This window comes from Prionailurus viverrinus, chromosome B2 (genome assembly GCF_022837055.1).
Source record: "Prionailurus viverrinus isolate Anna chromosome B2, UM_Priviv_1.0, whole genome shotgun sequence".
Taxonomy (NCBI): domain Eukaryota; kingdom Metazoa; phylum Chordata; class Mammalia; order Carnivora; family Felidae; genus Prionailurus; species Prionailurus viverrinus.
In genome coordinates this window covers 108,394,877-108,406,979 of record NC_062565.1, presented here as the reverse complement: position 1 = coordinate 108,406,979, position 12,103 = coordinate 108,394,877, and the positions used below count along the sequence as shown (strand labels likewise).

Here is a 12,103-nt window from a genome sequence, read left to right as displayed (position 1 = left end):
AGCAATTCAAATAAATGTGAATCATATCTTACCCTCTTGTGGATTCTGAGGGCATTTTAGAAGAGGAAACCCTGGGTCCTACCAGTCAGCATGTGTAAAATTCTGATCAGATTTTTAGACTATAATGGTTAGTTATTTTGTGTCGACTAGGCTAGGCTTCAGTATTCAGGTATACAAACAAACAAATTTAGGTGTTCCTCTGGAGGTGTTTTTACATCTGATTAACATCTACCATCAGTTGACTTTAATTAAAGGAGATTATCCTGTATTATGTGGGTGGACCTTACTCAATCAATGGAAAGGCCTAAAGAGCAAAATGGAGTTTGTCCCTAAAGAAGAAATTCTGCCTCAAGACTGCAGCCATCAGTTTCTCCCAACAGTTTCCAACCTGTCTGCCTGCTTTTCAGCCCACAGTCATGTAGCCAAATCTAGTTGGTTCCGGTTCTCTGGAGAAACCACAAGGACACAGGGACAAGTCGTGAAGATGAACTTTTCTAGGACCCAGAGGGAAGAAGGCTTATTCTGGGGCCACCTCAAAACATTTGTTTTAGAGAGAGGGCTTATTGTTCCCCAAATGTTAATTTATACTTTAAGTTAAAATTTATATGGGGGCTTAGGAAGGATTTAAAGGGAGAGTATTGTTTGTCTCTGTTTTTAAACTCTGTGATGATCTCTCATGTTACTTATGCCATTGCATCACTTTTCTGTTAAGTGATAGTGGTATGCTGAATTGCAAATACAAAAATGATGCTTTGGTCTAATGATGAGTTGCTTTACTACAGCTGAGATAGACTATTTGCACCGGGTACCCCTATGAACGATACTGCAACGTCACCAGGAGGGCTGACCAGCCACCACAGTCAGACTAACCATAAATAGAAATCACTCAACTTCCTATCTTCACATTGCAAGCTTGGCCTCCACTGATACAGTGTTCAGACTAGGAGAACTGACCAACTCTTGGTTTTCAGAGAAAAGATTGAAACATACTGAAGAAAATGGAGAGGGAGAGAAAGAGAGAGAGAAATTCCCCTGAATTGTCCAAAATAAATGTATTTGACTCTTAAGGAAGCCTACCACAGGATAAGTAAATATTAAGTACACATGGATAATTTTAAGAATGTTATCTAAAAAACTGAAAAAGTAAAGTGAACTTAGAACAAACTCTCATTTAAAAAACTACTACCTAAAGTTTCTCAAATTTAAACCACGCATGAAACTTCTTTGAAGGGAAAAATATTATACAACTCAATATTATTTAAATTTATCTAATATTATATATATATACATATATATATACTTACATAAAATAGGTATAAAGTTCTTATGTTTATACTCTTACAGAGCTAAAATATCTAAACTTTATAAGTTAAATGATAGCAAAACTACAGAGCCAATGAAATTGTAATTTAAAACCTTAGTGTGACCATAGGACACATAATTATGAATGTATTCAGTATATATTTTTTATTTATTTATTTTGAGAGAGAGAGAGCAATCGGGGGGGGTGGGGGGAGAGAGGGAGACAAAATCCCAAGTAGGCTCCACACTGTCAGCTCACAGCCAATGTAGGGCTCAAACTCACAAACAGTGAGATCATGACCTGAGTCAAAGTCAAGAGTTAGACACTTAACCAACTGAGCCACCCAGGCACCCCAGTATATATTTTTTAATTTAAATGCTAATCAGTATGGTTATTTTCTTGGGAAAAAAAATACATGTTTTACATAGGTCATTTAGAACATGATAGACCATCATTTGGGTCTTTGTCATGATTAATGTTATTTTTAGGCAATTATTTTTAAATACTTACTATTATCATGATTAACCAATGAACTAAGTAAAGCATTCCAAATTACAAAAATTGGCAGCAATTTTTCAATATCATTCAGTAAAAAAGTTCTCATTATGAATTTACTATGGTAATAACTACTAATGAGCTTTGGCAACTTACTAAATACAGAGCAGAATTCATGAACCCTTAATTCACAGGAGGAATATGGAACTGTCCTGATGTGAGCTACTCTGAGTTAGGCACAGACAGACTAGAGACAGACTCTATCTTATGCTAGAATCTGTTGGATACAAAGAATAGAACCAGTTCAACCTGCTTCAGCACTAGAGGATCTACCTCTGTCCTCGTGGTGAGGGTTGGAATGAGGAACTGGAGAACAGTTAGGATATGGGACTGTTATTCCATGTGAGGGTGTCTGTGCTTCCTTCCCTCCTCTCTCTTTCCCCCTAACTGACAGATGTGTCTCCTTCTATATCTGTATTTCTGTGTACGGGTGTCCATCTCTCTGTGTCTGTAACTACCTGCTTTTTGTCTCTATCCCCCATGCCACCTAATCTTTTCTCTGCTTCTGTCTTCATGTCTCTTCATATCTTCTGTGTTGTCCAGATCTATTTACTCATTTATATATGAGTCAAAGACTGCTACTCCCAATTCTAGCTTAACATCCTTTATAAATTTAAATGCTGACTAGGGAGAGTCCCCATGTCCTAGCTCCAAATTTCTATGAGAAAGAACCTAACTGGCCACACAGACTACTGATAAGCTATGGGTTATTCGAAGTGAGTGTCACATGGGTGGCTGCCCACTCAGCAGTGGCTGTTAGAACACGCTCTGTGAAAAAGACATGGGTATTATAGGAAACATGTCTACTTTAATAAGGGGACAAAACATCAGCTTCTCCTAGGAACTATTCATTAGGGTACTTGAAATAATCCAGTTGATTTTGACTTTAAAGATAGTGTCCAAAAACCAATCCGGGAAATTATACCATAGGCACAAAAACAAAAGGCATTTAAAAAACATAAAAAGATCCCCTGACATCTCCTAGAAAGAGATGAATGGTCCAAACCATGGGGATTATTGCACTGTTCTACCAACAGACCACTCCTAAAGACACTCACTTGAAACACTTCAAATGAGAACCAAACTTTGTGATTTTGGATGGAGACCCTGTCCACCAAAGAATGTGTTTTGTTCAGCAGTTTTTGTGGGGAAAAAAAGCATGGACAAGGCTACTTATTACTTAAAAATTAAACATAATATTATAAAATTCTTCCAAGTACACTGCCTTTTGTACTACTTTTATTTACACACATCAGTAGAATCACTAAGATTGCTTTAATCATAAAAATTTTAAAAAGTGAAATTATATCCTCATTAAAAATGAATGTTTACTAGACATAGACAAGATGGGGGTAAAGCTTATGCATAGAACTGAGAATACTGGACAGAAGGAAAGATGAGATTAAAATTAATATGTAGGAGGGGAGCCTGGGTGGCTCAGTTGGTTAAGCGTCCAACTTCAGCTCAGGTCATGATCTCGCGGTCCGTGAGTTTGAGCCCCGTGTCAGGCTCTGTGCTGACCACTCAGAGCCTGGAGCCTGTTTCTGATTCTGTGTCTCCCTCTCTCTCTGACCCTCCCCCATTCATGCTCTGTCTCTCTCTGTCTCAAAAATAAATAAACGTTAAAAAATTTTTTTTAATTAATATGTAGGAAAAGCATAAAATAAAGCTATGCTTTACCACAGGAAAAGAAAATTGGGGGATTACCGATAGGGCTGTTCAGTTGTGGTAAATTCTCATAGAAAAGCTAGACTGGGGATACTTTTGGGGAAAAAACCAATACGTAAGAGCATTAGTGAGAAAAGGAAGAAAAGTTGGAATGGGCTTTCAACTGGCACAAGAAAGGAGTGTTAAGGAGCAGAGATTTGCACAAAGCAGTAACTGTTGTTTCTGAGGGGTTTCAAGAGAGGAGAGATTAAGGCAGAAAATTTGACAAATTCATTTGGCAAGAATATATGGCATAAACGGAATGATGGAGTGGACAGGGACTCTGACTTTGCCCTATTATAATCAGCATGGAGCTCTTCAGCACCGAAACACACCTAATCAGCCCAGGACCTACATATGTACACAGTGTCCATTCCCTGTGACCTACCATAGCAGGCATCACACATCACCCTTGTCCTGCAATCAAAATTCACCTCTCCTAAACACTGCCTGATTTCTGATTCTGACCAGATGCCAGATCTCAGCTAAGCAGGACACAAGAGGCACTCACTGTCATGTCCCCTGCCCTAAATAAAACTCTTATCTCCTCTCAATCCCAGACAAATCTGAATGAATCTCACTGCGCACAGAGATGAACGTGCAGAAGTGGCTCCTTGGGGGTCAGAAGGCAAGGAGAGAATGGAACAACAACAACAACAAAAAACAATCATGAGAGAGAAGGGGGAAAATACCAGGCACTACCAGGAGGAGAGATGGTGAGAAAACAAATTTAAGGCTGACGTGGGGTGAAAATGAGAACTATAATGGGAAAAAGCAATCGGGAGAAGAAGACACAGGAGAAACATTTGAGAAAATAAAAGGAAAGGGAATGCAGAACCAGACAACAAAAATTAATAAAAACCATATTTTTTTAAAAAAAGGAGATAATAAAAATAACAGAAAAGCAAAGCAAGTGAGCTAAAGAAAGGAAGAAGAGGAGAATCCATATGGATTGTGCATCCTTTTGGCCATCTCTGGCCAGGGTTACTGTTGCAAATCCACACTTTTTCTGGCTAATCAGCAAAAGAGAATGAGAGAGATAGAAACCTCTGCATAGAAGCTAGGATTATCCCCTTGGATAATCAATAAAAGGGCATCAATATACCTAGTTTTAAATTATTCAGTCTTATAATTTGCTTGCATGTGGAAACCACCTACCTTTTGAAATACATTGCTTAAAGTGAATAGCTTGTCCTTCCACATGCAACCAATAACTAGTCTAATAGCCTTACTGCTTCATACCAGTGTAACATGAATAATTCACTAATTTTTTAAAGGCAACAAATCACAAGGACTTTAAAGGAATTAAGCTCACAGTGATATTAACTCAAGAGTTTGCCTCAGCCTCCTCATTGTTTTTCTTAATATAATTTATTGACAAATTTATTTCCATACAATACCCAGTGCTCATCCCAACAAGTGCCCTCCTAAATGCTCATCACCCACTTTCCCCTCTACCCTCCACCCCATCAACCCTCAGTTTGTTCTCAGTATCCAAGAGTCTTTTATTATTTGTCTCTCTCCCTCTCTGTAACTTTTTTCCCCTTCCCCTCCCCCATGGTCTTCTGTTAACTTTCTCAAGATCCACATATTAGTGAAAACATGTGGTATATGTCTTTCTCTGACTGACTTATTTCACATAGCATAATACCTTCCAGTTCCATCCATGTTGCTGCTAATGGACAGATTTCATTCTTTCTCACTGCCAAGTAGTATTACATTGTACATATAAACCACATCTTCCTTATCCATTCGTCAGTTCATGGACATTTAGGCTCTTTCCATCATTCGGCAATTGTTGAAAGTGCTGCTATAAACATTGGGGTGCAAGTGCCCCTATGCATTAGCACTCCTGTATCCCTTGGGTAAATTCCTAGCAATGCTAGTGCTCGGTCATAGGGTAGTTCTATTTTTAATTTTTTGAGGAACCTCCACACTGTCTTCCAGAGCGGCTCCACCGGTTTGCATTCCCACCAACAGTGAAAGAGGGTTCCTGTTTCTCCACATCCTCCCTAGCATCTATAGTCTCCTGATTTGTTCATTTTAGCCACTCTGACAGGCATGAGGTGGTTATCTCAGTGTGGTTTTGATTTGTATTTCCCTGATGAGGAGTGACATTGAGCATCTCTTCATGTGCCTGTTGGCCATCTGGATGTCTTCTTTGGAAAAGTGTTTATTCATGTCTTCTGCCCATTTCTTCACTGGATTATTTGTTTTTTGGGTGTGGAGTTTGGTGAATTCCTTACAGGTTTTGGATACTAGCCCTTTATCCGATATGTCATTTGCAAATATCTTTTCCCATTCCATCGGTTGCCTTTTAGTTTTGTTGTTTCCCAGGTGATATGTGATGAGTCCTTCTTCATACTTTTCTATGTCACCAATGGCACGGCACCAATATTGAATAATCATTAAAAAGCTTAGAGACATACTTGCTTGGAGAGTCCAGTGAAAATCTACAAAACTGTTCACAGTTTTTACAAGGTCCTTATTACTCTCTTTTCATTTTGTTCAACTATTTAAAATAGTAGTTAGAAATTTTTTGAAGAGTCCTGTGGGGTGTTAAGATTAATGGGTTTCAGATTTTCGCTGATGTGCGTGTTTTCATCTTTTAGAAAATCCAGTTCACCTAAGAACTTGATTGATTAGAGGCATAACAGTCCACCATTTCCTCAGAGACTATGCCACTCAGGGAGGTGGGTAGGCAGAGCACCAGAAAGAAATCTGAGTAACCAAAGAATACACATTCACACTCCTGAATGACTTTCATGTGATGGCTACCATTTGTTCGGCTCAATTGTTTTCGTAATTGCTATGGGATTATTATATATGTCTCCCCAAAATTTACATGTTGAAATCCTATGTCCAGTATGATAGTATTAGGCAGTGAAGGGTTTGAGAGATGCTTCGGTAATGAGGGTAGATTAGTGTTAGGCTCATGAATGGGACTAGTGTTCTTTAAAGGAGACCCCACAGAGATCCCTAACTCATCCTTATTCCACCATGTGAGGACACAGTGAGAAGGTGCCATCTATAAAACAGAGGGCATGCCCTCACAGACATCAAATTGGCCAACACCTTGACCTTGGACTTCTCAGCCTCCAGAACAGTGAGAAATGCATTTCTGTTGCTTATAAGCTATCCAGTCTGTGGTATTTTCTGACAGGAGCCTGAACGGACTAAGGTAGTCAGAAATATCAGGGTAAAGATTTTATTTTTAGTTATGCTGGTATGAAATATTCCATACTGGATTATACGTGTATTGTAGAAAAATTGGAACATAAAGATAAGCAAATACATTCAAGGAAAAACTAACCATAATTTCACTATCAAGACAAAATCAACACTAAATTTTTGGCCAATTTTTTTCTTTGTGTACATATTTTTAAACAAGGTTGTCTTTATATTATTTGGAATCTTGCTCTTTTCTCTCAATAGGATATCACAAATATATTCCACATGGATAGATATAATTCCTCTACTTTCATTATTAACAAATGTATGTTACACACTGTATTATATACATAACCTTCTATAAACAATTAGATATTAAGTTGTTTATATTACTTTTTAAAAGAAGAGTACAATTAATCTAGAATTTTCAAAGAAAAACTTGCCCTAAATAAAGAAATTGCCAGTCAAATCACATTAAAAATATTATTAAGCAGAAATTTAGAGATCTCAGTATGTCCTGACCTGAGTACAAAAGGCAGATGCCCAAATATGTGTAACAAAAGAAATCTTGATCTAAAGGAACGTTATTTTCTCCAAAATATTATACCTTGTCCATTTTTAAATGGAAACCTTCTATTATCATTTAACAATTTCTTAATGGACTATAGCCAATGACTATTTGCTATGTATCAATATAATAAGTTTGCTTTTCAATTTTGGGATTGATGCTCTTATTATCACTGTTATGTAACTGCCCCACTACCTTTTAGTTGTTTTTTCTAATTCTAATTTATCATGGCCTCAGATACTGGAGACCTAAGTCCATTAACATGTGTATATTAAATAAGGCCCAATAAATCTATGAGGGAAGTATTGGAGCCAGTAAATATCAACCATTGGTTTTATATATCACTTTCACTTACATTAATTTATACAATATTTACAAAAACGTGGAGATATGTATTAGATATTCTATGCTATTACAGACAAGGAATGTGAGATTGAGAGAAATGAAATGTTACCCAATGTTATCTAGCTGTAAAACTACAACATAAAGGCTCAAACCCAATTCTTCTTGTTCTAAATTAACTCTAAGAACTTTGTTAAAGGCAATTTCAAGTCCTTCCCTTGCTTCTGGCTGAGGGATTGCAATCCAGAGGAAAGTTTCCTAAAGCATGTTTCATCAAATACAAATGATACCAGGTATAGGTATTATGCAATAAAAGAGGAAAATGCTGGATCAAACAAGTTGCTTTACTGCAGGACTCCTCAGAGATTTTAATATCCCAGTGTGCTTCATAAATCTTCAAAAGCAGCATTTTCGTAACTACTTGGGCCTCTGAGGTGACCCTCTGTAACAGCATGCCTCTTCAGGCTCCAAGGAGCAAACTGCGGAAATAATGTGCCAGTGGGGCAGGAGTGGGTAACGGTGTTCACCTGCCCAAGTAAGTAAGGCCTGATTGTCTTAGTCTTTGCATTCACTTCTCACTTACACTTTGTTAACATAACAGAGATTAAAATATAAATTGTAAAGGCTTGATGTGTATGTGAACTGTTATCTTTTGATAATATAGAAAATTACTTCAAATGAAAGGGATAGATAAATCTTCTAGGAGTAGCCAGAGAATCACCTATAAACTACTATGAATGACATTTAATCAGGTAAAAGTTAAAATTCACAGAAAACATGTACATAAAATGGAAACTATTACACTGGATTTGGAATTAAACATGCCATGACAGCAGACCAGACGACCGTTGTACCACAACCTCCCCCTGTGATATGAGACATACTGTTCTTAGATCTTCATGATCTATAACAAAAAGAGAATCCCCAATGTAATTTAACCTTCACAAATTGCATATAATTGAACAATCCTCAAAAAACTCAGCAAATCATTTTTAAAGTAGCTAAATCTATTTGTAGTTTATTAAAATATTTTTATGAAGTAGCACCATTTTAGAATAGTAACAGAGAAAGTCAGTATGTAGCCCATGAAATAAAAGATTTTCTGAAGGGAAACTATTCCCCAACTTGCCTTCTCAATAAGGTTTTACATCATGGAAATATTCTTTGCAAAATGTTTCCATCAACATCTGTGAGTGGAAATTTTGCTAACCATTTTATGTTTTTCATCTTATTTAATATTTAAAACAGCCTAACAAAGTAGGTATTATACGTTATAAATAATCTCCAGCTTTACAAATAACAAAATTGAAGTTGAGAAAGATTAAGTTTTCTGCATAGGCAGATCCAGGACTGGAAGCCAGTCCACCTAATTACAAAGAACTTTCCTTAACCCACCTCTCTCTGTGATGTTCATAGTCAGGTAACTATTTCATACATTAAATATATAGAACACCCTGATGTTCCTATTTAAATCATACAGTAGCCATGGAAGCTTTAAAAGGAAGTATGTATTCTCAGTAAGGTTCCCCTATTTTACTTTAGCAAGCTTCTTATGACAAGAAAACATCCCTTCATTCACTTTGACCTGTAACTAACCTCCACTCTTCAATTGGAAGTCAAAAGACCATGGCATCTCATGATTTCGTCTTCTCTTCAGACATTTCTGCTGTCTCATCAAGGCCTTTACAAATGGAACTTAAGTATGATTAACTATAGTACAAGTTAAACCTCAAATAAAAACCAACAGGGCATATATGAATGACAAAGCAAGCCAGCTCTAAAGCCCAAGACAGCTTTACCAGAAAACTGGTAGATAACCATTCTGCAATTTTGGATTTTGCATAAATTAATTTTCATTCAAAATTCAATAAAAGGGAGAAGAAATCATATGACTAATTTGGCCTTCAGTACAGAAGTTGGAAGTGGTATGCCTGAAGGAGTCTAGAAGGACATCCTATCAATCAATCCACAATTATTTATTGAATATTTTCCACCACTACCATTGTGCCACATGCTTAGAATCTCAACCACAGAGTTATCAATTGGGGTTAAATCATGACCAGAAAACGAGTATAAAAGTGAACAAGTATAACTATGAACATATATCACTTGGATGCCAGTAACTCCTTGGTGACTACTATTACAGTAGCATAATATAACGCAGAGTCCCAAGGGGATAGAATGAAACATAAATTATGACTCATTCTGGAGAAGTCACATCAATGGAGTGAAGCTCTGAAGGACCAAAGATGCACCAGACCTGTGGGGCTTAGTTCCAGAAGATAACATCATTGTATGGTACTGGATACTAAGAAAGTGAAATAAAGGAGAGTGTTAAGAAAGAATATTAGGGCCACTCATCAAGCTTACCTACAGCTAGTGAGTGCTTTTTGTCCTCCACTTGTCTATGTAAGTTGATGACCTTTTACAAGGAAAATGCATTCTGACATTTAAAGCTAAGACCTCACATGTAGAAAAGAGTCCCTCCCCATACAATATTGGAAAAAATCACAGAGGTCTATTACATAAAACTGGCATCATTATACATAATTAGAGCTCTTGTTCAAAGAGAATTACAAAGGGACAAGCACAGATTTTTCTGGTATCTCTCTCATTGGCAGAGTGCTCATCTTGTAACAAAGCATGTCCTCCATCCTGTGGTATGCTAAGTGTTTAACTGGTTCTCCAAGGGGTGAAAAAAGTTTATTACAAAATGTACTACCTTAAGAACATTTAGCTCCCAATTTACAAATAGTGATAAAATTTGTGATAACCATCACTATAAATTCCATACCAATGACTTTAGTGTGACTTGTTTCTTATAAAATCCATTATCAGTTTTTTCTTTTCATCCTATGCCCAACAATAGTGCCACAAAGGTAAACTATGTTTAAATGCTTGATTATGATCTTATTCCAAAAAGAAATCTCTCATGTTATTGACAAAGAAGTGGAGTTCTGACATAAATGTTAGTTGATATTTTCTTTTACATTATAGAGTGAGTCTAAAGTGAAATAACAAAACGTTTGTCAGACTTCATTCAGTTTTCACTGACATGAGCAATCTCTTTGCTGAATCAGATAGTAGTTTCAAATACTAGACAAATATTTTCGCCATTTTACGAGCTATTCACAATGTAACAGCTACAGACACATTTTTAAATTTAATCTGCATTAACATTTTCTCCATTTTTTAAAAGTCCAGACAATGAACAAAACAACAACTGTAGCATTTGTCATTTTCATGGTGTAAATACTTCCATCGTGGTTGGTTCTGGACTACCAATGCAGGACGGGGAAAAGCAGGTAACATGACAGTATTTCCACCATACAGACACCACAGATGTAAATAATATCAAAAGCATAGATAATAGTAACCCACTGTAAAATAAGTAGGAAGTGACAAGTCCAGGACTTACTACCTTTGTTTTTAACATAATGTTCAATTACAAGTTTATGTAAATTAATTTTTGATAATCACTATTTAACAAAAAGCAAAATCACTGTAAATTTAACAATGGGCTCTTTCGAACCTGTGTGAACTGGCTTCACAATGTCCCTGCCTCTATCCATCCTAACTACCAGAACAGTATGCCTCCCTTCTTACTCTTTCTAGATACGTTTCTTCAGTTACAGAATTGTTTTGGAAATTCCCTACTACTACCTCTTGGTTTTTAAAAATTATTTCCTGAACTGGAATGACATCTGAGAGATACGTAGTAATGGAGGTGAGGAAAGGTGGGTCAATGAACCATTAAAGACCAACTATGAGACAATGCAAACAGCTGTGGTGTGATGAGTCAGGAACCCTGGGCCTGAGACCCAGCCCTGGTATCTGCCTTTTCAATTTGGAGCTTCAGACTTCTTGTCTGTAAAGTACAGTTCCTAACCACTCACCTCACTTGTATTTTGTGACAAATACATAGGAAAATATTTGTGAAAGTGTATTATAATTAATATTTATGATACAAATCATTTAATAATATGCTATTCTTTCAAATGAGTTTAATCTTTTACAACTTTTTCTTAGAAATGCCTACAAAAACACATATTATGTTTTGAACTTATGAATTTTTAATTAATTGATAAAATACTGCAAATATTCTTGCTGTTCTGATTTTGTAACCATCAGGGCAAGCTCAACATTTGCTAAATTAAGACCATGCATGTGTCTCCAGACCTCGTTCTTTTCCTAGGTCTGGTTTTATAAGTGCTGGAGATAAAACCAAGTCTGATTTATACGATGCATTTTTTTGATAGAGTGAGAGAGACAGCATAAGCAGGGGAAAGAGGGGGAGGGGAGAGAGCGGGGGGAGAGAATGCTAAGCATTCTGAGCATGGTGCTCAAACCCATGACCCTGGGATCATAACCTGAGCCGAAATCAAGAGTCTGATGCTCAACCGACTGAGCCACCCAGGGGTTTTTATATGATGCATCTTACATGGGAAGTGTCTATG

General features: G+C 36.8%; 1 non-coding gene across 1 annotated transcript; it reads left to right on the top strand.

The window, feature by feature from the left end:
- The first annotated feature begins 11,738 nt into the window (after positions 1-11,738).
- Positions 11,739-11,870, top strand: LOC125166919 (small nucleolar RNA SNORA72). The gene has a single exon (XR_007152618.1). It is a non-coding gene; the product is annotated as a small nucleolar RNA SNORA72 (small nucleolar RNA).
- Positions 11,871-12,103: the final 233 nt, after the last annotated feature.